This window comes from Carlito syrichta, unplaced genomic scaffold, assembly GCF_000164805.1.
Source record: "Carlito syrichta isolate Samal-C Ts95f unplaced genomic scaffold, Tarsius_syrichta-2.0.1 Scaffold316376, whole genome shotgun sequence".
Classification (NCBI taxonomy): domain Eukaryota; kingdom Metazoa; phylum Chordata; class Mammalia; order Primates; family Tarsiidae; genus Carlito; species Carlito syrichta.
The window spans coordinates 324,133-351,190 of NW_007260472.1; the positions used below are offsets into that span (position 1 = coordinate 324,133).

The 27,058-nt window shown below is 38.7% G+C and overlaps 1 protein-coding gene across 1 annotated transcript in view; it reads right to left on the bottom strand.

Annotated features, from left to right (window-relative positions):
* The window catches only part of ETS1 (ETS proto-oncogene 1, transcription factor), a 128,828-nt gene extending 118,539 nt beyond the window's left edge, over nucleotides 1-10,289 (bottom strand). Inside the window, exon 1 of the mRNA XM_008074216.1 lies at nucleotides 10,205-10,289. The gene's annotated coding sequence lies outside the window, so the exon portion shown is untranslated. The remainder of the gene's footprint in view (nucleotides 1-10,204) is intronic.
* Between the last annotated feature and the right edge of the window lie 16,769 nt (nucleotides 10,290-27,058).

Here is a 27,058-nt window from a genome sequence, read left to right on the forward strand (position 1 = left end):
TGACTGCTTGAACATCAGCTGCACCAACTTTTCATCTGGGAATTACACACATTTATCATCTAAACACAAAGCAATTGTGTGATTCTAAGATTAACTTCCCAGCAGAGAAGTTTCCTTGAGACCCGTGTGGATGCAGAAAAGATTTGGACACTTGGTAACAAAGGGTCACGCAGAGCTGAGTTCATTTTTATTAAATGGGACCAGCACTGCCTGAGCCACAGACTAAGGGGGTACAAAGTTAGGCCAGGTGTGTCCCTCATACTCCCTCCTACATCCCAGCCCCCTCTCACCATGCCCAACTGCACCTTCCATTGCAATGCGGTACTCTGCTATTCTCTTAGGCACATGTCGCCATGTCTCACTTCCCTGATCTCATGCCACCACCCCAGCTAGAAATGCCTATGCACCCTCCTCCTCTTCACTGTCCTTCTGAGGTTTTTAGGCTCATCTCAGAGGTTATAGTGGCCTGGAGTCCTTCCGGAACCCTGCTTCACTCCAACCAGGTCTAGCTGCTTCTTGTCCACATTCCCCAAGTGTATGTTAATTGCTGTGCTTATCACATTGTTTTATAAATATCTGTTTCTATTTGTCCCTCCCACTAAATTCTGAGATACTTGAAAGTAGGCACTGCGCCTGTTTTATCTATGTATCTGAAGCACTTAAGGCAGATTGAGGGACATAATAGAAATTGGTTTTTTGGGTTTTTTTTTAATCAGTGAATAAATAAATGAATGAATTGGTCTCCCAAAAATGAAAATGTAAGTAGATCAGATGTGAATACACTTGTACCTTAATTCAGAGACTCTGAATAGATTGCAGATCTAGATAAAGATCCACTTCAGATAGTTTGTTTCACGATCAGTTTCTAAGTGGAAACTGTTTCCTTCTATTCCTATAACTGTTTAATGCCATGCTACCCAAGAAGGCTTTCTACATCACCCTACTCTAAATAGCTGCACTCTACTCCCCGTTCCTACATTTAGTTGTTTGTTGTCTTCCCCAAACCTCACCCCATTAGAATTTAAGCTCCCCCAGAGCAGAAATTTAGACAATTTCTTCACTCTGGATCCCTGGATCCTAGACCAGTCTTGGTAAGTAGCTAGCACACAAATAACTGCTTAACATAGGAGCATAAATTAGACAACTTGTATCTACCCTCTAACTCATGCCAGGCCCCTTTTTTTTACAAATGAGGAGAAAGATCAAGGCAACACTGTTAACTGGCTGAGCTGGGAACACACTCTAGGTCTTCAGTCACCTTCTCCCTAGAAAAGCACCATTCTTTCAGCACCCTCATCACTGTGGATTGTAGGGACAAAACGAGCAATCGATGAACAGGACAAAAAAGACAGCACTTTGGTCTATGTGGGTGTCTCATGTCCCACAAATCGTTTTAAAACTAGTGTCCCATTTGACTCTAGAGAAAGTTCTGTTCTTCATAAAGCAAGTGACCACTTCCCCAACTTCCTACCCTCCATATGCTGGTAACCCAGTCAGGATCTGAGGCTGCCACTTCCTTTTTACCCAGGACTTCCCTGGGCAGGGCAGTCTGGGAGACACACAGAATAAAGAAACAGTTAGGAAGGGAGAGGGATGTTTCTGGTCAAGGCAGCAGAAAAGTAGAAAATTCTAGAGATAAGCCTGGATCAAAGCTGAATTCAATTCACATCAACTCTGACCCTGCTTGGCTGTATTTCTAGATAACTTTGATATCAGTTTGGGCTTTTAAAATTTTGAGTTATGTGCCCTTAAAGGAAAGACTATGCCTATAGGTAAATACCCAGTAAACTCTTTTGTTTTGAAATTGTTTTTGTCAAAGTAATATATATTTATTGCAAAATTAAACTAAAAAATACAGTAAAGTCTTAAATGGACATCAAAATCACCTGAAACCCCACCATCTAGAAATAATTATACTAATATTTTGTTCAATGTTCTTCTGTTTTTAAATGTATTTATACAAATAGAGGTATAACACATATATGTGGTTATAATTTTACCTTCATGATCTTATGCTCTACATACTGTTTTTTAATCTGCTTTTTTCATTGATGTTTGATATAATGCTACGGAATTTTTTTTCAGTCAATAAATATAGCTCTATATCCTGAAGTTTATGACTGCCAAGTATTGTATTGTATGTACACATTATACTTTTCTTACAAGCCTCTTATTATCTTATAATTAATTTGTCCCCATTTCCTTGTCATTATGAAAGTTCCAAAAATATTTTATATTCTCATTAAATGCCTGAAGGGAGTGTTAAGAATGTGTGCATTCCATATTTCAATACATATTGACAAATTGCATTACATAACAGACAAGTCAAAGTTATAGCACCACTGACAAAGTCATTGTGTTTTAAATTTCAACTTACCCTCTAGTATTCATGTTAGCATCACAGGCCAAGTATTATGGCTAAAACACATTCTGGGTATGAAGATTGCGCATGGGAAATACAAAAGTGCAAGAAGCTATGGCATAAAACTATAGATACTCACCCCTCTTAGGTTTTCCTCTTTGAAAACTATACAAAATTTGAATAGATTTTAGTTAGCCTTTCTCCTAATGTCTCATCAATTGATACAAAAAGAATATCGTTTTGACTTGGAATGCAGGAGAGAAAGAATGTGGCTTCCAAAAGAACTAGCCATTTGAAGAAAACTTACTCTAAACAACAGCACCTTTATCAAACTAAAGACAACACCCATGTTATTAAGGCAACCTCTTTAATCTGCAATGTGTACATTTCTAATTTCTTCTTTCTGAATTCCATATCAATGTGTTTTGGGCAGAGCATCACCTCTTTCAGGAAGCTTTTCCTGATTCTCCTAGGGAGTAATATGGACGTTCTTGATCCTCCTCCATGGAATTGACTCTAACAATATAACAAAGTTCATGATACCTCTTGTATTTCTGTTAGTTTCTGCTCCCGAATCATAAGTTACCTTAGAATAGGAACTGTGTCTTTTTAGATATCACATAGTAGCCATGCAAAGCGTATTTTTTTACTAAATGAAGGAAAGTACCTGTACTTTAAATAGAGTTAGTATGTGCAGTAGTTATGTGTCAGTGCCCCAGTGTGTCCAAGAGGGAGAGATATCTTTAAGACAAAAAAGAGTCATCACCTATGATGAAGAGTGTTCATTGCTTAAAGGGTAACCATAAGCAAGATTGTGTTTTCCCATCAACTAATGGATGTACCAGATTGATCAACTTGTCTATACTCTACCAGTGCCTTCTTTCTAACTTGAAATTGCAAAAACTTCATTTGCATTTCCCAAAACATTTTAGTAGATGTCTCCCTTCACCTGCCAGTGTAACAGAAGATACCAAGTCCAATTCTCTAAGAACTCAGATTTAAGATACATCACATTTAGAAAGCTCAATATTTCTCACTCCCTCATGGAAACATTGCAATTACAATGCATAGAAAAGAAAAATGATTCGAAGAATTGAAGATGGTTTATCTGCCTCACTCCTATATCTATAAGATCCTTATTTTCTTGACTATTTCAACATTACAGTAGTAAATATTACTTCGTATCTTAAGTAGCCAACACTGACTGATCAAGGCAATGTTCTGAATTATGTACTACTGGTTTCTATGTCTTTACCTAAGTCCACTTATTATTTTGCTAAATTCACAAAACAGCAACTCACAGTATAATGAACATCTCAGTCTTGTTTCTCCCCAACTTCACTGGTAATTATTCCCCCAACCCTTTCACAAGTGAAAATGACTCATAGTCATCTCCTATTTCTCTAAAAATAAACCCAATTTTTCTAATTAAACATAACACTTTCAAGTCCCATATGAATTGACATAGCTCAATAAATCTTTTTTAGAATACTAAAGTGGACTTATGCCATTATATTATTACAAGAGTATAATGTTTTACCATTCCCTGAAGAAGTAACTCACTAATATCTCCTGAAAAAGAGAGAAGATAAAAGATGATTTTATTCTGGTATAATGTAGCTGTTAAGTTGCTTCATGGATTATTTTATGCATTTCCTCCTCGCTGGAAGCAAATCCTTCACCATTACACTGTTAAAGTGGCATTGTCAACAACAAGCAGAAAGGTGTCACTCCTCATAAGCATCAAGGGAATACATCAAAACTTGTCAACTCTTGTACATCCTGGGATTTAACCAGGACTATGCCAATCCTAGTCTCTAAAATGTCTTACATACTAGCAATCTACTTTTTCTAGTCAAGCAGTCTTCACATGGGAACACCCTCTAGAAGATCAAAGGCAACATTCAATAGTTTTATAGTAAAAGTGGCCAGAGTCTGTGTTTAAATGTTATTACTCAGATCCTGTATTGATCCATGAAATTCAACAAATGATCACACTTGGTCTTGGGATGTGCCCCAGTGCTGTGAGCATGCTAGTTACTCATATCAGACTGAATAAATAAATTAGGGCTGCTTTTTTACTAAGAAGCTGGAAACAAAAAAGAATAAGCTGGAGGAATGATGTTAAGTACTCTTTACTTCACAATAATGGTCGCAGTAGTGGAAGATATTTGGTCAAGTCAAACTCAAAGAAGGGCAGCAAGACTAAAAATGTGAACTCTAACCCATAGTTGTTCTCCAAAACATCTCTAAAGAGCCTAGAATTTTAGATAACTACTTTTCACTCATAGCATGTGGAACATGTAGGATATAATCTAAAGTTTGGACTTGGTTCTGGCTCCTACGGAGTTCTCAGCAAGACTAAGAAACACTATAAATAGAGATATATATTGCAAGAACAATTAAAGGGGACTGGATAGTTTTAATAATGCCTCTTTCAAATTGAACTAAAAGATACCAGCTGCCTTAGATCTCTCAAATCTAGCAAGCAACTTCTTAGACTGTGTCTGATTGTGATTTTCATGGTGGAGTTTCATTTGTTTCATTGCCCAAATTGTAAGGTTCTGATTTCTCAGTATAATGCTAAACAGCTTGCTGGCATTCTTATATAAGAGAGATTTTTGCACATTCAATGAATGTTGGAGTTAGAATAAGATTCATCATATCTTGTCATTTTTTTATTTGAATGAACTGAGAGCCAAGAGGTTGTTTAGTAATGGTCAAGAACCCTGGAGTTACACACTGTGAATGAACCCAGAGCTCCTTGCTGAGTGTGTGACCGTGGATAAATTTCTTATACCTCACAGTCTTAGTCTCTTCAACTATAAAATGAAGATAATAATACCAACCCTTTCAGGATTATTGAGTCAGATTATACAAAACACAAGTGCTTAACAGAGTGCCTTATACATGACAAAATGGCCAATAAATAATAATCATTATTATTGCTATCTTCTCAATAGTCCCTGGCAATTAGTAAGCATTTACTAATTAGTAGTACTAGCACATTTACTAATGATTATTTTTACTGTCCAAGATGGCAAAAGTTATTTATTTAAGTTTTAGGGCTAGAACCCAGATAGACTAAAATCTCTCATCTCTTTTTCTAAGGACCTGCATTTAAGTAATGGGGGAGAGGGAAGGACTCTGCTTGATATTCACAGTTTGAACAGCATTTGTCAATTTTGCAGGAGAAAATTTTGTAGGAGAAAAGAGTCACGATTTCTGATGAATGGCAATCTGTTTGTACCATTGTCATGCATAAAACCAAGAAAGCTTTTTTTTTTTATAGTGGGGAACAAACTCATTGAAAGATTGCATAGCACAAATGGGGAAATATTGCAGCTTCCTGAGCTACACCAACATTTTTTAATATAATATCAATCTTTCTCGTGGAGCAACGCTTTAGCAACTAGATATAAATATCAGGAAGTAGTAAAGTGCTATGGAAAACATTGCAAGGCTTTATGTTTGTTCGTTTTTCATTTGTTTGTTTTGCTTTTTCTTAGAGCAGAACCTCCCACAGTACAATATGCATACGAATCACCTGAGGATCATGTTACAGTGTGGAGTTGGCTGCCATAGACCTGAGGCCTGGCCCGACATTCCACATTTGTAACCAGCTACGGATACTGCAGGTCAGAGGACCTTGAATAGCAAGGCAGCATCTGGACTAACTTGGCTAAATTTGTGAATAATGATACCTAGATGGGTGTTTAGGAGACAGAGCCCAACAAGGAACAGGCTATGAGGTGTCTGTGCAAAGCTGAGCAGAAGCTGATAACCTCAGGTGCAGCACAAACCCAGTCCAGGAGAGTTGTGCAGTTCGGCCTCATGCTGGATGAACGTCTGCCAAGGCTTCTTGCCTTTCTAAGAAGATGTGACTCTAGTTATTTAATCTCTTAAATCAAGATATTACCAGTGGTGATTTTTGCCATTGACAGGAACCATTTGGATCACCAGAGGTGCCTAGAAATGATTTAGAAGAGTAATCTACATTGTATTTTCCACAATTTTAAAAAATTCAAAAAAAAATTTTTTTTGAGTTGAAGTCTCACTGTCACCCAGGCTGGAGTGCAGTGGCACGTCGTTCATAGCCACTGCAGCCTCCACCTGCTAAGCTCAGGCTATCCTTCCACCTCAGCCTTCCAAGTAAGACTCAAATGTTTTGGAAACCTTTTGTACTATGTTTTGCAATCTTTCTTGAAAGACTAAAATCCTGGAGTTTTCTACTTCTCCGCAGCTCTTGAAAATTTATATATTTTATTCCCTCCCCATTGCGAGTGTTTTCTTGACAGCAATGCTAGATGTGTGCTGTTTTGCTCTAATTCCAATAACTACTGCCCAACCTGCCCCTCTCAGCTCTTGAGGCAGCCCCAGCACTTGGTCCCTGGAATAACAAATCTACCGTCTTCTTTGAGAAAAATGATGGGACAGAAACATCCTTCCCTCACTGTTCTAGATATCTTTTTTTTTTTTTCACCTGAACTCCCAAAGCATTCACAGACTATTTCATACTACTTAACAATTATATTATCTCTTATTTTTTACCTCTTTTCAGGTAAAATGTTACTTTTTAAAATAAATTATATTCATTTCAAAAATGGAATCTACATATTACTTCTGTATCTGACACAGATCCCAGCACAAGCCTGGGCACAGAGTAGAAACTAAATTGATATGTCACAAGAGGGATTGATTTACCTACCCAGCCAATTAGGCCTTGCAGCCTTTTTTCAAAGTCAGTATCTTCCTAACATGGAATAATACACAGATTCTTTTATGGGAAATAAGTCTAATTCTCAGTATTCTCTGAGATAAGCAAATCATCAATCTAATCAGAAAAATCCAGTCTAAATTTGTGTGTCTTAGGGTTACTTAGGATCCTATGACATGCAATTCCAATCATAAGCTCTGGGTTCACATTCCCATGGTTCTAATCATGGTCCCACCATGAACGCTAAATTGGTCATATTACTAAGCTTCAGAGTCCCCATCTGTTAAATAGCAAGTGTGGAGTGCCCACATCAAAGACTTCATTGTGGAGTAAATAAAGTAGCCCCTGCAAAGCACCTAGTAAGGGCTTTAGAGCATACCAAGTGCTCAATAAGCATTAGGGATTATTATCCTTCCTCAGGTGGAGTGGAGAAAACCAGGTATGATATCCAGAGAATCATCTGAATTAAAAGGTTGAATTAAAGCTACATCCGACAGACTAGGAATAAAGGAGATAAGGAAACAAAAAGTATGTTTTCACATCTAAGTTTTCCTAGGATTGAAGAAATTTACAAGATTTATCTCAAATGCCACTAAATTGCTGCATAACATAGCATAACTAATTTTGCTCAAATTCTAAATACTTTGTAACTTCCATAAAGAAGAAAAAAAAGAAAGGGAGAAGGAAAGGGAAGAAGGAGGGAGAGAGAGAGAAGGGGGAGAGAGAGGGAGAGAGGGAGGGAGGGACAAAGGTGTCCCAGTTTCTGGGATGTAACCATTCCTTTTTGCTGTTTGATGTGAATAGTTGGGAATTTGGAATGGGAGTTTTGAAAAGGATAGTTACTGTGATTTCCTTGGAAAACAGATCTGTTCTCCAAGAAATAAAATCACAAGGCCCAGGAGAACCTGAGTTATCAGTAAGAAATTCACCAGGTATTGAAGTTTTACAAGCTCTACAAAAAGACAAACGTGACAGTTATTTGTATGCATAGCATTTTGCCCTCCCCAGGCAAGGGATCTGCACCCCCACACCCAATTTGTTGCAATATTACTTCAAACTGATCTCATTGGTACTTTAATTTTTCTTTTTCTTCTCTTTCTTTCTTTCCTTTGTTTTTTTTTTTTTTTTTTTTTGAGTTGGATTCTCACTCTGTCACCCAGGTTGGAGTGCAGTGGCACGCCTACAGCCACTGTAGCCTCAACCTACTGAGCTCTGGTGATCCTTCCACCTCAGCTTTCCAAGTAGCTGGAACTATAGGCATGAGCCACCGTTCCCGGTTATGTACTTTGATTTTTCAAAGCGCTATGCTATTTACTTTTATTCTCTCACCTTTGTGAATCAGGTGGGCACAATGATTCACCTTTTAGAGATGATAAGGCACAATCCCATTCAAAGCTGATCACTAACAGAATCCAAGTACACATCCACTCTCCTGACTCCAGATCCAGTGCCTGTCCCAGTTGTGATCCTCCTGGCCTTTGAAGTCTCATCATCTGGAACCAGCCACTTGCCCAGGTCCAGGCTCTGGCTGGTTCTCCAAGGTCAAGGACTGTCAGATGCTGAAGGATTGCTCCCCTTTATCACTCTTCCCCCAGGATCTGCTCCAGGACCTCCTTTCGCCTCTAGCAACTGGCACCTCAGTGTGGCGAGCCTTCGAGGTAAAGATGCCCCCTCCGTAATCTGACGCTCAGCTTCCCACATCCTCAGCAGCAGCGGAACCAGGACGGAAGAGGCTGTACGGCTGCCTGCACTGTTTGTTATTTCACTACTGAGTTGGCAAGGATGGAAGTTGTGGATTTACAATTAGAAGCAGCATGCTTCTTCAAATATTAATATTAATAACTATACTACTGAACACATGAAAAGACTGTTTCATCTTCAAAGCACTTTGCAGACATTAACTCATTAGCTCTCTTTTCCCTTGTTCAGGAACAACAGGTAAGAATCTCAACAGTAACCATGGCCACCCAGTAAACCTCCTACATAACCCGTGACTCCAGAAGTCCAAAGGTTTTCTCTTTAGATAAAAGTTCACACAGTCCCAAATCACAAATGATGAAAGAGTTAAAGTGTCAGTCATTTTACAAATCAAATGGAGCTGCCAATGTTATCATTTTAAAATCTGTGTTTCCTGTTGTTTAGCAAATATCTTTTTTTTTTCAGTTGCATGGCAGTGTTATGAAGTAGGAAGGAAAATAGCCTTGAGATTTTAAAAAATTATCCAAAAGATAAGAAAACCTACAATCAATGCCTTGATATCAGTAACACAGCATTTTATTTTATTTTATTTTATTATTTTTTTAGTTTGCTGGCAGAAAATGCTACTTTAAAAGATTTGATAACAGAAACATTTAACAGTAGATGAGAAGCCACATACAAAGTGGTATTGCCGGATAAAATCATGGAATGGAGAGAAGTTGCCACTCACGTCTCATGTTTGTCCACAGCAGTGCCACTGAAGCCAGTTCTACAGTGCAGAAAAGAAATACCCCCTGACTCTGAGACTCCCCCTGCTCACACCCATCAAGTCTCAACAACAGTCTGAAGAACTGGTAGACCCTTGGAGAACTGTGAGCCAGCGCAAGACAGGGAAAAACTCCCAACAGGCTAGTATGGCTTGCAAGATTCAAACCTGTAGCAATTTCCTCTCTCTAAAAGAAATTCATTAAGCTCATAGGCAAAAGGGAAAAAAAAGTAAAACAATAGGCTCACTAGGAGTGAAAGAGAGAGAAAAAAAGAAATTTATATGTTTAACTACAGCTTTATTTCTTTGGAAATGATTCAATTTGCTAACAAAATTTAGAGTTTCTGACAAGTGATCTGAAAGTATGTAAAACGTGAATCGAATCATTTTGCTTTTATGAAGCAGGGAAAAGAATTAAATATAGCCTTGATTTCAGACTATTCTGATGAGGTTAGGAAGTATTTTTTGAAAATTGTTGTTAAACAATAGAATAGGAATATTGAAAGACATGAAAAGAGAAAGAGAAAACTCGTTTGTATCCTAAACGTCTCCATCACTTTACCCTTTAATTCCACAGAATGAAAAAAAACGAAAGAAAGAAAGAAAAAAAAAACAGGAAAAGGAAAATGGACTTAAAAGTTTTAGGCAAAAACTCACACACCTCACTTACTACTTTTGCAGGAGAGACAGGGTGAAGAACAGGTCCTGGATGAGCTTCCCTCAAGGTCTGTGGTCTCTTTCCAACTACCTGCAGGAATCCTCTGGTCCGTGGCTTAAGAGGATGCAAAGACCATAATGTTTCTAATAGAGCTGCCTCCTTAAATTGGGGGGTGTGGTCAAGGCAGGGAAAACTGGAAAAAACGCAGTCTTCCGCTAGCCCTCGACACCAGGGCAGCAGCCACCGGTACAGGCGATGCAGTCTAGATGAAAAGCAAGCAGTGTCCCTCGCTGTGGTGACACCAAGGCACACTTTATTTTCTATCCATCAAATGACCCTTTAAGTAAATATAACTCAGCCTGGGGGAGTAAAGGGGAGGGAGATGAGCCAAAAGGAACTAGTTCAGTGGGATAGTGTCTTCTCATTTGCTGATGCATTACATTCACTCTCTACTGAATATGTGAGTAATCACGCTTCATGTTTCTTGGCTTTCTCAGTGGAGCCCCCATTAACCTGGACAAGGGCTCAGGTGAGGGAGAGGGCTTGCTTTAGAAACAGGTCCAGAGACTGTCAGTGTCAGCAAGCAAGATGTTCACCACCCAGTCACCTGCTCAGGTTTCTTGTTTTTGTCTATCTGATGTGAAATGCGATATTTCCCAAGGAAAAGAAAATAGTTATATGCAAGAGAGTTGACCAAATAGGGAATTGAAATTTCTGAAAAGTAAAGTTAAAATGCTACGCTCACATAAGTCTGGTTTTAGATGATCTCTGAAATGAGATTAGCTTTAGTGATCCTAATTCATGGTCCATGGTGTAGAAATAAAAGAATAAGAATATTCATACATTTCTTATTTAGAGAAAATGTAAGCAGTATGAAAATCTTACATCTGTCCTAAGTGAAAACATCCAGCAGCTTTGATTCACATATTCGGGACCATGGTAAGAATGTTACAGTATAATCTCATTTCTACGAATAGAATTATTACACCCCAACAATTTTTTTTGAAAAGATAGTATTTGGTTGCTCAATTTAAGACTTTTATCCTCAAAGATTCTATTTTGAGTAGTAAATGAGCATTAAACATTGTCATGGTTGACTCCTTTCCCTTTTTAATGAAGACATAAACTTTTAAAGTCCATGAAAAATCTCATAAATGTCATTTGTAGCAACATCATCATTAGCCTTCATTGTATAAAGTTAGTAAGCAATTAAGACGGTATTGTAATTAAAACAAGGCTTACTTTTTGCCTTTGTACATTAACTTGGAAGAAAAGGAAAGACAGTGTTATTGGTTCACTTTAGTTTAATAAATTATGTCAGGCACTGTTCTAGGCACTAGGAATATAGTAAGTTTGCACTGTAGTGAGAAGACAGACACATAAATCAACCACCTCCAAAAGTGTGACACATGCTATGAGTAGTCTATGAAGAGAGCTACGGAATGTTTTCTGATCCACATGGATGGCATAGAAGAAAAGAAAATGATTCTCCAGAAGATGAAGGTATGAACTCCTAGGAAGGAGCACAAGGTCTTCTTCACTACACTGTGGTGGCTCCTCACAGCCTCAGTAGTATCATCTGTCAAAGAAGGGATAAAAATACCAGCCCAAATTTACAGGGTTGTTGAGATACTGTACAATTAGGTGATTGTGTAAATAATAACAGACCATGCTTTTTTCCATGTCCTGAGATATTAAATTCAGTGAGGAAGGACTTTATTTGCTATGACCATTATGATTCCCAATGGCAGGGGGGAAGCCAGTGATCTAGGAATGTGTATATTCTGGGGGCCCCACATAAAAGAGATGTACTAAAATGAGTTGCTTGCTTCTCTGAAGGACTATCTTGGTAGCCCAGTCAAACGTGAACAGTCTCAATATAGTTTAGACACAATTGAGGAAGGGCTTGAAAACATGTCTAGCATAATTACCGACAAGATATATGCTGGCTATACTGTGAAGAAACTTTTTTCTTTTTCTCAGCATAGTAAGCTACATTGCAAGTTAGTGTCTCCTAAAAGGGAAAAAATGGAAGTAAATTCCCAGAATCTTATATTTGCAAAGGTCTTTGATGCTTTTACCAGCAACCTTCCCTCGCTCCCACTTTAACCCTCAAAAATGCAAGAGACCCTGTCTCCTTCACAGCAGTTCATAATGCTTCTTTAAACCACTCTTTGCACACAGAAAGAGTCTATTTTGAAATTTAAAATGGCATTACATCTAAGGAAGAACAAAGCAAAGCATTAGACACATATTACATTTTATATATTAACTCTTCTTCCATCTCACTTAGAGAAAACTTCCAATGCTTCAGAAGACTGCAAATATGCAGGGAAACAGTATCTATAACAAAGTACCAAAATGGAGAGGGGTCAGATCCAGATACTGCTATAAGCACAGTTATCACCAAATATTGAAGAGATAAAAGGAAGACAACAAGTAGAGAACCTTCATCTCTTCATGCTCCAGCTCTGGAACTTCTTTTCCTGTGCTTTGTGATGAATCTCTCTCCTTTCCATGATCAAAAGCCAAACCTCTGTCTTGAGCCACAGATGGGACTGCAGTGGTACACATACGTGTGCACACATCTGGTATGCAGGTGTTCTTCAGTGTATGCTAGAGAGCCTACAGAGAAGCTGGATTTTTTGGCATTGTCCTCCCACAACCCCACAATGTGTGGCTTCATATTGCTTAACCAACTTTCTGACTTTCTCTTCTTCGTTACAAAGTAAAATGGGCTGGGCACAGGGCCCCAATTGGATCCCCTGCAAAGCAGCTTAGATGAGGGTTCAGAAATGCTTGTTTATTCCAGTCCTATTGGGCCTGCTGAGCATCAGTCCACACGCCCAGAGAGTTCCCACAGAACAGACAAGTGTGGGTACGTTAGTTCCCATTGAAAACCCCAGCTCTTAACCTCCTCCATCTTGGACCCAAATTCCTTTCTCTGTACTATCTGTCATTCTGTCTCACTAATCCCTTCTTTTTCAAGATAACTTTCCCCTTTCCTCTCTGTCAATCAAACCCCTAAAAATTTATTTTCCAACCTCAATTTGATTGCAAGATGAATTTGTGGTTGTAGCATATTCAAACCATACACAAGGATGTGAATTCAAAACAGAGAATCAGCACCACTGCCCTCTTCTATCCAATCTCACACAAAGAAGCTAACTTCTATTTACAGTTTAATACACAGTCCTCCAGATTTTATTTTTATACCGACACTGGAGCTTTTTCATGGGATTGTGCTACATGTATCGTTCTGGGATGTTCTACCCTGCATTCTACAGCCCATTCAGTAGTGCTGTCTCTCCAAATTGTCCCCTTCAGAGATGCCTCATTCATTTCAGCTAGTCCTCTTCATTCACTGGAGACATCTGAGCTTCAGCTCTCATCATTTCCCCTCTCTCCTTTCCTGACACTTTTTTATGCAGCCATCATGTTACTCCTATGTTGTCACAATGTGCTATTTAAATTCTCCTATCTCCTTCTCATGTCTTTCCTGCCTTATCTCCCCCACGAGAATGTGATTCTGGGGGTGCAGGGTCTGTGCTTTTGACATTTCCTTATCACTAATAGTCACATAAAGTGCCTCCCAGCACACACCCTTGAACATAATATGGACTGGATAAATATGAAAAGTTATGGATTGACGGCTCAAAATGTATTGTGTACAGCATAATGCCATTTTTGTAATCTAAAAGTATAAATCACCTAAGTCCTGAGTGGTCATTTCTGGTGGTCTGGGAGATTTTTTTAAAAAATTATTCTTGTTCTATGTTTTGTTTTCTTGCTTTCATTCAATGTTGTATAACATCTGTAGTAAGAGTAAAAAAAGAAAAGTTTATTTTTAAGTGCATTGACTTTATTGACCTTATTAAGGTGACAGCATAGCACAGTTATAGCATGATGAGGTCAAACTTCCCAATTCAAATCCAAGCCCTTCTTCCTATGCAAAGTATTTAATTTAGTGCCTGGAACACAGTTTATATTCAGTGACTATTGACTATTTTTACCAATGGCAGGGCTAAGGCCAGACCCAAGGCTCCCGTTTCCCAATCCAGGCTTGTTCTCACCACACTCCATGAATTTTCGCAGGAGGAGAACCCAGGGGATGATTCTCCCTCCTAGTTGGAATGCTGGTTTGCTAATCAGGAGAGAAGATACTGCTGCAGCCCCCAGTAATGTAATTAGGACACACTTGCTGGAAACGGGTCCTGCTGAGTCTGTGGAAGGACAGCTGCAGCTGTGTGTTGGTGGCTCACACCAAGTAATGTTGACTGCGTTCATTTTTTTCCTTTTGAAACAGTCCACTGATTACAGATTGAGCCTAGTCTTAGAGTCAGGCCCTCCTCCCCCTGACAACTACACCAGGGCCAACCCTTTGAATTTCTCCAAGCATGTTTTCTCATTCTGATTTTAGAAAGCAGCCCACATTCACAACAGGGACACTGAGATCATTAATATATATCCTGATCTATACTGGATAAAGTGGTCCAAAACTACCTCTCCTTCATGCCATGGGAGGCCTTCAGGGCTCTGGGAGGTAGTGTGGGCTCTGCTATCTCCAGGGGTTCAGGAAGCGACCACTCAGCTCCAGTCACATGCTCTCTCTGTGCCTTGGACTTCCATGTGTGCCCTGTGCCTGGACTGAATGACTGTGTAGCATCTGCTCAGATAACATATTTCCCAGGGCAAGACTATCATGATCAAGAGTTCTAGAAGCCATAAGTTTGTGAGTCGGGATGAATCTTTAGGGATTCTGCAACCTCGTCACCTTTCAGATAGGTAAACAGCATCAAAGAGATTCATCTCTTGATTAGGGGAAAGTCAATAATTAAATTTGCCACATGTCTTCAAAGTTAAATGGTTAGCTCATTTGTAGGGACCATTGTCAGATGCATATTGAGCACCTTCCGTGAGTCAATGGGTCTATGTTTGGGGCTAGGGTAACTGTCCTCAAGGAGCAAAATTTTGACTAATTGATCTGTTGATGAAATAATCCTCCCATTTTCACACTTATACCTGGAGCTTCAGGGGATAGCTCAATTCCCAGAAGACCAGGGAGAGAAAAGAGCAATCCAATGTACCACAAAAGATCATCATGGGTTTTGCTGTTTCAAAACGTGTCCAGTAACCACAGTCAGCTGCAACCGTGAATGTGTTGAGAGATTTATAGAAAGCCACATTCATCAGTTGTTAATGTACTCATTATATTGGCCTGGTGCTGATGAATGATTGGAAATAGATTAGTTTGTTTTTGAGCCTTTTTGGAACACCATTTCAACCAAGTGCCAGGTTTGCTGCTGACATCTTTATCCTGGATACTTCCTTTCCTTCCTCAACATAGCCAAGACTATCCCTATACTCAACGACTCAGGGAGACAAACAAAGAAGATCCAGATGTCTCAGACATCTGTTTTTGACCTGAATTCTACCTCTGCAAGGGGATTTTCACTATCTCCATCTCCCTTTTCTCATTAGTTTCTGTCTGTTATATGTTTTAGTAGTGTGCTATTTCCCTTTTTGTAACAAGAATTATATTGTAATTATTTGTGCATTGTCCTTTTTCTTTGTTTATTGTAAAACCATGGGGGCAAGTAATGGATCAACCTTGTTTACCATTGTTTCTTCAATAGTTACCATTGTACCTGAAACCTAAAGTAAAGGCTAAATAAATATTTGATGGATAGATGGATGAGTGGAAGAATGAATATTATTGGATGAATAGATGAATAGGCAGATGGGTGGATGGCTGATGTGTGAATGAACAAATGGATGGATGGATGGATGGATGGATGGATGGATGGATGGATGGATGGATGGAAAAATAATAAATGAATGAATGGTTGGATGGATGAAGATATAGATAAATGAGTATTTGAACACTGGATATATCCAGTCTAATTTGTCTAATAATTTCTTAACTTTTGGTTCTTTGAACTTTTGTCCTTTTCCCATTATTCCTGCTGGTGTTATACAACATAATACCAAATTCTAGCACCCAATTCTGTTCCTATAATACATATCACACAATTGTTTTAGCATGAATTTTTCTCCAGTCTACACAAAAATAAACTTTTCAGGAGAATAATTTAACTTTTATGTTGCACAAAGTGAAGTGAAGAGCTGACAATTAACCAGAAAATTCAAGCTGCATAAACAGACAGAGTCACCACTTCACACCATAGTTATTTTTGTCTGTTATCTGGATAATTCAGTCTGCATCTGGTGTGTTTTCATAATTTGAGTAGTTGTCTCAATACATCCCTCATTTTATTTTTCCTTAAGGAGTAAAATAGAAAAAATTGACTTGTGGTTTCTAGATTGAATCTAGATTGAGTTTTATTTTCCTCCTAGTTCATTTTCCAAGAATGACATATTTTAGGTTCAAGAATGACCTAAAATTTGTCAATCATTCTTATCAATGGCTATTGGCTACAGAAAATTTTTCACATTGTACAAGTGTGTAGAGATAGGATCCCAGTCCTGATTTGGGACAAGCAGAGAATATGGAAAAAAACACTTTGGTTTCCAGTATTTTAACTCCCCAATAAACACACCATTCAGTTACTTGCAGTACTATTTTTTTCTTAAAGAAAACAAAAAAGATAGCTTAAAAAAATCACATAAACTTGAACTCAACCGTTGCACAAATCAGAATGCATCTGAAATAGCCGAAGATGTTGATCTTGCTCCCAGGGAGAGATTTGTGACTGGAGAGAATCAGACTCATTATCTAATGATATTGAACTCCTGATTAAGGCTGTTTTTTATAACTTGTATCATAGTCCATCCTTGGCCAAGGTACAACATGATATGGTCCAGAACTTTTGATCGCATTTTGGTGGTATTGCAAAAATTAGTTTTTAGAAATTCTGGGTCTTGCTACTTCTCAAGAGCGTCAAAAGAAATAAAAAGAATAAAAGTGAAAAAAATTATTGTTTTCCCTTGCTTACAGTAGACCTAAATCTTCTAAGGAGATAGAAGCACAGAAGGGTATTTGCCCAGATTGTGGGGAAGTTCATCCCTAAGGGTGATCAAAATTCAAGGAAGTTTAGGGTTAATCATTTATATTAAATTTACATTATTTATATTGCTTTGTTCAAACAATTATTATTACCCTCTTTAATCTAAAACTAATACAGTTCAAATTTTTAAAATTTGAGAAATATGAAAAAAAGTAAAAACAAGAAAATTAAACTCGTTTATACTCCCCCACCTAGAGAGAGCCAATGATGACATTTCAATGGACAGTTGCATGTTTTTTCCCCCAGTCTTTTCTATACAGGTATTTTTTATTTTGTACAAAATAAAATAGAACATATCACACATGGTGTTTTTAAGTTGTGTTTTCTAAGTCATAAATCTTAATCTACTTTTAATGCCATTAAATGGTTGCCTTCTTCAGTATTATTTTAAATGGCCACAATATTCTCACAAGATTCTTTTTTCATAGTTTTCAAACAAAGTTTATTTAGAAAATAAGTTAAAGAGATAGAGAGAGAAGAAATTCATCTCCCAAGGGAGGGGAAGGGGCCAAATCTCCTCATAGGCTTTCTTAAAAATCAGACATTTAGCATAAGACAGAGCTTTCATTATACTGACTTTTCTAGTAATGAGAAAAATCATGAGACCCAGATTCAATTTCTAGTTTTACTAATTAGTTATATGTTTGGGGGCAAGACTTCTAGGCACTGATTTTCTCATCTATGAAGCAAAAGATTGCATAGTTGATTTATCGAAAGTCTGAGAGGGGACTTCTGATACATAAATTATTGAATGCTCAGTTTCTTAACTCTTCTGATTTGCCAACCAGCATGATCCATATGAAAGGAATCTCCTCTTCCCCTTCATTCTTGGATTTGTTTTCCTTTCATTTTTCAGTTTTCTTTCCCTTGAAACAATGAAATGTGATGCCTTTTATCTGCTCATTAGATGAGTGGTTGACTGCTTCCTCCACTGCTTCTGCAAATTCGGCACCAGTCTCCTACTGTAAGTGAGAGGCCTGCTTTGTGGCCCAGGGATAAGGCAGGTACCTTCATATTGCTCCAGCACCAGACTCATTTGACCTCGATGCCCTTGGTGTAGAAAATTGACTTTTGGAGCTTCAAGTAAGTCTCTACTTCTTGCAGTCTCCAGTCAGAGGAAGACTATAAGGAAATGTAAAAGGTACATTCATTTTCTTTGGACCAGAAACAGAAAAGTTACCTTTTCCTCTTTTAAAAGGAGCAGTAAGGATTTTGTGTTCCACATCAGGGAAGAGACAATGTTTTTCCACTGCAGCCTCTGAAAATGGATAGAGGACTCAATTTGCCCACGCTTGGGAATGTAAAGGAATTCCTGAGGTCTGATAATAGTTCATAGAAAGATTTGCAGAGTTTTCTAAAACTGCTTTTTGCAATCCTGCACTGTCAGCTTCTTGAGAAATTTTTCTTACCCATTGCCTGAAAGGAAGGATTCTCCCTACCCCCAGCAACCAAGCTACTCATGCAACTGGCTTGAGACTAACAAAGACCAGGAGATTAAGTACAGGTTTGAATTTTATCTCTGCATATCTCCGGAGTCTGTCGATTTGGGTATCTCAAAAAGACCCAGCATCTCTCACCAGAGAGTCTTCAGTAGCATATCCAGAGATGACATGAGGAGGCTTCTGATGTTTTGCTTTCATCATGAATTCCATTGACCCCTAGAAACTTGTGAACTGGTGTGAAATAGGAGGGGAGTGAGGAGTAGCCCTGGCACATTTCATTGTCTCAGGAGATGCTGATATTCCCACATATCAGTAAACAAGATTCCAAGAACGGTGGTATTAGATCACTGAACATCCTCTGAGACATTTCCTTCTTGACTACTTCTTTCCCATCCTTGTCCATGTAACCAAACACAGCAATAATATTCACTGAACTAGGCACCACTCCCTACTGTTGCCTATGCTCTGAGTTGGTCTCTTCTCACTGAGATGGTGAAAAATAAAATGAGATAATAGAGAGAGAAAAAGCTTTGAAAGTAAAACACTTTGCATATGAAAGAAACTGGAGATTTTGTTTATGATAGCCCAGATGAATCCTGCCTTGTCCCATTGTAGCAGTCCATGATAATATTTCATTGTTGGAACTGAAATTGCCTTATAATAGACAAGTGCCACAGCCCTTGAATTGGTAGATAAACACTACAAGAAAGCACATTTCAGATCAAAATGATGAGGTGCTTTTGAACATTTAGAAAGCTTTTGAACATTTGGAGCCATTCAAAAGGGGGGGGGGGCTAGAAAAGCACTGAATAAGTTGAAACAGAGCTGTAGGACCAGCTAACAGGGATGCTGGAGAGAAGCTTCTTGCAATGGACCAGACAACAGCTATGGTTCCATCCTGCTTTAAGAATCTGGAAATCCACTACCACTATGATGATCTCAACTGCTGTTTTTAAGTATGTAAAAGACAATGAAAAAGAAGAAGAGTTTTATCTCAAAACATCACACTAGATCTTGTTGATGGAATTATGAAAAGGAGAATTTTAGTACAATGCAAGAACAATAGTCACACATTTAGAAATTTCATGTAATTAAGTTTTTTAGACTCGAATAGATGTAAGAGTAATCTGACCAAAGCTAATCCTATTCCTGATTCTTCACTGAGTTCTAAGTTCCCTCCAATCGAAGACCACACACACTTGGCAAATAGTATTTTAAAAATCAGAGGAAAGTCTTGTGTTAGTGACCATATGCTAAGGGTCCTTTTCTGATCCTACTGCCTTGTATCTCCTTTTTTCGTCAGACACTCTCTCAGGGAAAAATGAAGATGTTATGCTGGGGTTCCTCTTAGACCTCCAGAAACTAAATTGAATTGAATAAAAACTCTTGATAGGAGTTTGTTTATTTGTTGTGGGGTGTTGTGTATGGGTACTACCAGCTGGAATGCTCTCCCACCTTGTCCCGTGGGCAAAAACTTAGTTTCAGTTTCTTTCTCCTCTGCTCTCTGACTCTTCCCTGCCTGACTTTACCCTTCTCTTGAACCACCAGCAGCACCACCGTGAGATCAGATAGTCACATTCCCAATCACCCTGTATATAAATCCAGTGGGCAATTGCTGCCATACACATTACTTGTTTACATTCAGAGTAAGGACTATGTCCTACTTATATTTGTATTCTTAGCATCTTGCTTGTTTCCTAACCTTTAGGAATTTCTCAGGGTAAGCTTATTTGATTAAAAATATGGGTATGTTTTGCTTTATTTTAGAGCCTAGAAAGTTAGCTGCAAAAAGGATTCTGTGACAACCTCAAATGCAACAAAACATGAGTATCTTAGAGTTGTAGATATAGTTAAGAATCTCCCAAAATGCCATTTGGGGCTACTGCGGAAAAAGGATCAGAAAGCAAGGAAGCTCCTATCTCAAAATCTTTGCACTTTCTCTTCCAGCTGCAGTTCCACCTACTTCTCTCCCTCACTCAATATGTCACATAAAAATGTTAACTTATCCATGAGATCTTGCCTAACTACCCTATATAAAATTGAACCATCTCTCCCCATCTGCAACACTGCCTATACACCTCTATCTGCTTAATTTTTCTCCGTAGCACTGATCATCGTAGACATACTATGTACCTACTTGTTCACTTCTTTATTGTGTCTTCCTTCTCATTAAGAGAAAGAAGACTTTGTAGATTTCATTCATTGCTGTATCCTCAGACCTAGAAGAATGCCTGACACATAGCAAGAGGCAAGGACTTAGTAAAAATTTATTAAACGAATGAATAATACTAAGTGAATTGTCGAAACAAAAACAAAAACTATGATTGCACAATAAAAATTCAAAAACATGACTAAATAAAAGTCAAAGAATTCTCTTGAAACAAAGAATAAATGTGTAGAGAAATAAAATGTGAAATAATGTAATTTAAGAAGCCTGGAAGATTAATCTAGGATGTCCAACATTTACCTCATAGAGTTTCTAGAGAGAAAATAAAGGGTAAATATTAAAATAAAATTCATGAGAGTTGAAGAGCTAGTCACCAATCTTAAAATTGAAGTTTCATCCAAGAATAAGAGAAGATACAAAAAGTTTTTAAAAAGAAGTGGGAACTCACCTACAAAAGAATGAAAGTAAGATTGGCATCAGTCTTTACATTAACAGCACTGGGTGGGGATGCTAAAGGATAATAAAGTTATGTCTTAACAATTCTGAAGAAAAATCATCTTGAAACTAAAATTCTATACCTAAGCTATCAGTCAAGTGTAGTGAGATGAAATAAAAACATTTTTAAACCCACAATAAATATAAAAGTTTACCTTCCATGAAGCCTTTCTAAAGAAATAAGACAATCTATTTTAACAAAATAAAAATAGAAACAAAGAAAATAAAAGAAGATCCAAGATAGTGAATCTTATCTAGAGACACATAAACAGTAGGCATTGAAAGAAATCATCCAAATTAGAAAAGCAAAATGTCTTTAAAAGAAGGTAGATTATCCTGTGGCAAATAATTATTAAAAAGTTAGATAAAAGGTGAAAACATAAACTACTTTAATTAACCAAGAAAAAAGAAAAGCAGTTAGAAACACCAGAAAAACATATAAAACTATGAACAAGGACGGACTCGGTGGCTCAACCTGTAATCTCAGCGCTTTGGGAGGCCAAGGTGAGTGGACTGCTTGAGCCCGCAGGTTCGAGACCCGCCCGGGCAACTTGACAAGACCTCATCTCTACAATAAATAAAAAATTAGCTGGGTGTGGTAGCGCACGCCTGTAGTTCCAACTACTTGGAAGGCTGAAGCAGGAGGATCGCCTGAACCCAGCATGTTGAGGCTACGGTGGTCGGGAGCATGCCACTGCACTCCAGTCTGGGCGACGGAGTGAGATTCCACACACACACACACAAAAAAGAATTAGGTAAAACTATGAACAAAAGTCATGTGACAAAAACTAGAATGTAGTCTGATTTTAACCAATTTATTGTATATATAAGAAAGAGAACCTACTTGATTTTAAAACTTGGAGTATTTTTCATTAGTACACAGGTTTAGTGACATAGATTTATACCTCCTGTAAAGTCTAGTTATACAAGTTGGTTTGTGGTAAATTATGTTGATATTGACTACACAGTCATCTTAACAAAAATGAGATTACAATTTTTATAATATTCTGTGCTGTTTCTTTATCACATGAATTTTTATACATTTCTTTAAAAAGCTCTGCTTTTTAAGAAGAGTTCATTTGTATTGCAGAGTGCTGGCCCATAGCCATTTCTTCTATTACACTGACTACGTTGGGATGGGATAAATCAGACCACAAAAATCCTGAAAATGAAAATATAACTTTCGTTTTCTGATATGGATCTCAAAGAGGCTATGAGGACCTTTAAAAAGATTATAGAATTTGCAATCAAAAGAAACAATAATCTCAGAAAAATCTTCTAATATATTTTTATGCCTCAATTTTCCCACCCTTTACTGGGGCTCTTGTCCATAATATTATACCCCTTTATTCAGAGTTCCAAGGAGGTAAGACAGTCAAATCCTAAGCTATAGGAAACCCTGACAGTGGTCATTTTCAACATATAAGCCAGGAGTTGTGGAAAAGAGCTGGGCAGTTTTTATGTATTTTTGGCATGCAAATAAGTGTGCCAAATGTTGTTTAAATTACTCCATATGATTTCTAAGTCAACAACTTCAATACTCCCTGTGCTGGCATCAAATTTCTACATGAAGATCTTCTGAGGAAACTGCTGACTTACTGAACATTCTGCAGTCAGCCACCCACACAACTCACAGCACACCTCAAAAACACAGGTGGGGAGAAGGGAGGATGGGGAGCCTTCGCCCCAGTGGCCTGCAGTGCCAGCCTCATCCTCCCTAGCTCAAGGGTTTGTCACCAGACATCAGGTGACTGGCTATTTGATTACAATGAGCTCTGGGTTGACAGAGGAAGGCACCCTGCAAAACTCCTCTGTCTCTCTCTCACATGCATGGCTCTCCTCTCTTCTAAACAAAGGCTGCTCCAGTTCCTCTCCCTGCAGTGATAGCGTTTCCATGGGGTGCATTGGGTTGAGGATGGGGGTAGACAGGAAATACACGGAAGATAGAAAACAAAAATGATTTGTGCAAATCCTCATCTGGGAAGCCTGAAATCCTGGTTGCCTGCATTTATAATATTAAGGGGGAAAATTACAAATAAGGCAGTCAATGAGTTGGTATGAATCGGATCTTTGTTCTTTGGCAAACCCTGCCTGGAAAGCTGAGTTCAGGCTTCTCATTGACTTGCAGCATCAATTTTATAGAAATGGCTTTAAAATCTCCCAAGATCCATTCTCCTCCCACCAGGCCATAAAGAGCAAGAAAGGGTGACCACACAACCTGATACCTTGTGGTCAGACTTATAAAAGGGGAAAGCTCTGTGCAGTACCTATACACACCCCAAAACACTGGAAAGGAGATGGGAAAATGGTTCCTTAGAGGGACCCGGGAACAGAGGAAGGGAGCCAAGAGAGGAATAATTCTCCTGGCTCTACTCTGTGCCACCCACAGCCATGGGCTAGATGCACTCTCTGAATGCCAAACTTGTCCTACCCAGGCACCCTGCAGCCAAAATGTAGCTTGAAAAATCAGCCAGTCCAGAAATATTCCACAGTCCAGACAAGCAAAAGAGTTTGACTGGAGACTGGTGTGGGGTTGAAAGGGAGAGAGGTGAATCCTTTTAAACATGTATAGATTCTTTTCTAAGTTCAAAACATTTGCACTTTTAATGCGTTAGTCCTCCAGATAAATGTGTGGGGCACACTGCATTTTCTCCATTTAATAAATGCTGAAATTGAAGCTCAGATTTGATTTGGATCACAGTCAATTTGCATAGATAGGCCTTGATTCTATTCCTTGGACTTCTCACTTCAGATCTTTCCCCTAGACCACATTACCAGTAGATGTCATTCTCTGATCAGCAGATAAAGGTCAGACAATGGAATTCTAGTCACTGGATGTTCAAGTTCAGGGAGAATTTGCCAGAGAGGGAGAGACTCGAGGCTTGTGTGCCCAGCCCTATTTGCCTCTGCCCCCCACAGATCTGGAGAGCTGGATTTCATAGTGACCTCCCTAAAAACCTATTTCCTTTTTTTACAGAGTTGCAATAACACCTCGTTGCATCCAGATCCTCTATCCCACTGAATCCTTGCCACCAACAGAATGGAACAGTGGACTGTGTGTTTTCCCTCCAGATATAAAATATTATGCCAGGGGGGTTATTTTTATATTATTATGATTTTTTTGTTACTTATCTCCTCTATTCATGAGTCTGCTGCACAACCTAGACCAGATGGGCTCAAATTTCCCCTTTTCTAATGTTAATTTCCACATGGACAGAATAAACATGGTGGCCTTGAAATCTCATTTTCCTGTGCTGATGGAAATGAAAATTCAGTTAAGCCAGGTGGGCCTTTCCACCTTCCTCTCACTGGACAGCTCGCTGTTTAGAGGCTCCTGCCATCACTAACATGGCAGCTGTCACAGCAGTTAGCCATGGAAAGACCCATTAGCTCATTTGATCCCATCTCCCTGTCCCTGCCAGGACAGGATATAGGCCCTAAAAATGCTTCCTGGTAAGGACTGAGTTGGGGTTTATTTATTCTAGGTTACAGCAAACATGGCTTCAAAAAACAGGAAATAGAGTCTCGTTTTGTTAATTATGATATCAGTTATAACAATGGAGTGGAGGCGTTGGTGGAAGCAAAGCTTGCATTTCCATACAAGGCTGTGCTGGAAACTCATCTAAAATCAGGGAGCCAAGGGGTGTACCTGCGACAATCGCTGGACCCGGGAGGATTGGACTCCTGCTTTCACGTTCTACAGGGCTATCGGAAGTAAAAAGAAATCATATTAGCTTGTGAAGTTCTCAGATGGGTCTTAAATTACTGCGCTCCTTATGGGCAAATAAATTGTCCCATTTGCCTTTGATTGTGGCAAACACTTAAGACACATTCAATAAGGTGCTTAATTAAGACTGATTGAATACTAGAACTTATTCTTTCTATATAAATATGTTTGTAGGGAAATTATAGTCAAGAACAATATATTATATAGCTCAAAATACCTAGAAGAGAAGAATTGTAATGTTCCCAACACAAAGAAAAGATAAACGTTTAAGGTGATGAATATCTCAGTTACCTTGATTTGATCATTATGCAGTGTATACGTGTATCAAAATTTCACATGTACCCCTGAAATATGCACAACTATTATTTGACAATAAAGAAACAAACAAAAGACTGTAAAGGAGCCCAAGTTGATCCGGGAGGAGAGGAAACAGAAAATGCACAAGAATTTCTGAGTTCATTTGTATAGAGAGAACCTAGCTGAATAGTGTCTCAAGTCAAAATCAGGAAGTATTTTCTTACTAATAGCTGCATTGCTAATAATACGAAGAGCTAACATTTATTGGACAATTGTCAGGGACTGAGCCAAACATTTGACATGCATTATCTCATTTAACAACACTTAAGAGAAGTGGCACTATTATTTACATTTTGCTGAAAGAAAAAAATTTGAGGGTGCAAGAGGTTAACGAACCGCCCAAGATGACATACAAATAAACGGCAGCCTGAATTCAAGTTCAAATTGGTCTGTCTTTTGAACCTATATTGTTGACCACATGCCAAGCTACCTTTCTGCTCCTGGTTTATTTTTGGAGAACCAGTGCAGTCGGAGAAGAGAAGGGAGAGGCAATACCATTGCTGTTATTCATCAGATAATTTGAACTCTACCCTCATTCTGAGAGTTAGTAGTTTTTCCTTCCCACCTTCCATAATCCCCACCTGACCCTTACTGTGTTTCCCATGGTTCCCCTCGCTCACTTGCTCTCTTTAGCCTTTTGCATAGGAACCCTGAATGATGGTTGGACTAAGAAGCATGTTCATGGCCAATGACCTTGGGTAACTCTACTCTCTTTCAAGCCCCTCATGGGAGAAAATAGTCTCTGGGATACTACCTTTCAAGAATCAGAGGCTAACACCAACTAATATTTGAGTACTTTTCATCCAGCACCTTCACGCTCGTTGTCATATTTGATGTGTTAGACAGACAATCATAAATTAGGCAGGCAGGATTATTAACTTACTTTACAGATAACACAACTGAAGCTCTGAAAACAGGCACAGCTAGAAGCTGGGCCAAATCTAGTTTTAATTTCCATCTGTTTTCCACAAAATGATGGCAGTGTCTTCTGGTAATGAGTCCACCCTGTTCATGCCATCCTAAAGAGACAGTCTGGGCTAGGCTCAGTGGCTCAGCCTGTAAAATCAGCATTTTGGGAGGCCAAGGTGAGTGGATTGCCTGAGCCCGTGAGTTCAACATCAGCCCAGGAAACTTGGTGAGACCTTGTCTCTACAGTAAATCAAAAATTAGCTGGGCATGATAGCACGCACCTGTAGTTCTGGCTACTTGGAAGGCTGAGATGGAAGGCTGAGATGGAAGGCTGAGATGGAAGGCTGAGTTCAGTAAGTTGACGCTGGAGTGGCAGTGAGTGTGCCACTGCACTCCAGCCTGGGCGACGGAGTGAGACTCCAACTCAAAAAAAAAAAAAAAAAAGATGGTTTTGATCTGCCTCACCTGTGATTTCAAGTTCCACCCCTGTGGCACAAATGTCATTCATGGAGATTAAATGTTCTTGATTTCCATGAGAACTCGTGTTTTTATATTGACTGGAGGACTGTTCTTCTCTTGGCATGTAAACCACCTCATTTCGGTTTTCTTTAGTTGTTTATATCTTGTTTTAACATTGTCTTGATATAAAGAGCAATACAAGGTCTTAGGTATCAATGTAAAGTTTATCAACAAGTCTGAACAGAAATATGCATCTATAAATCCAGTGTATAA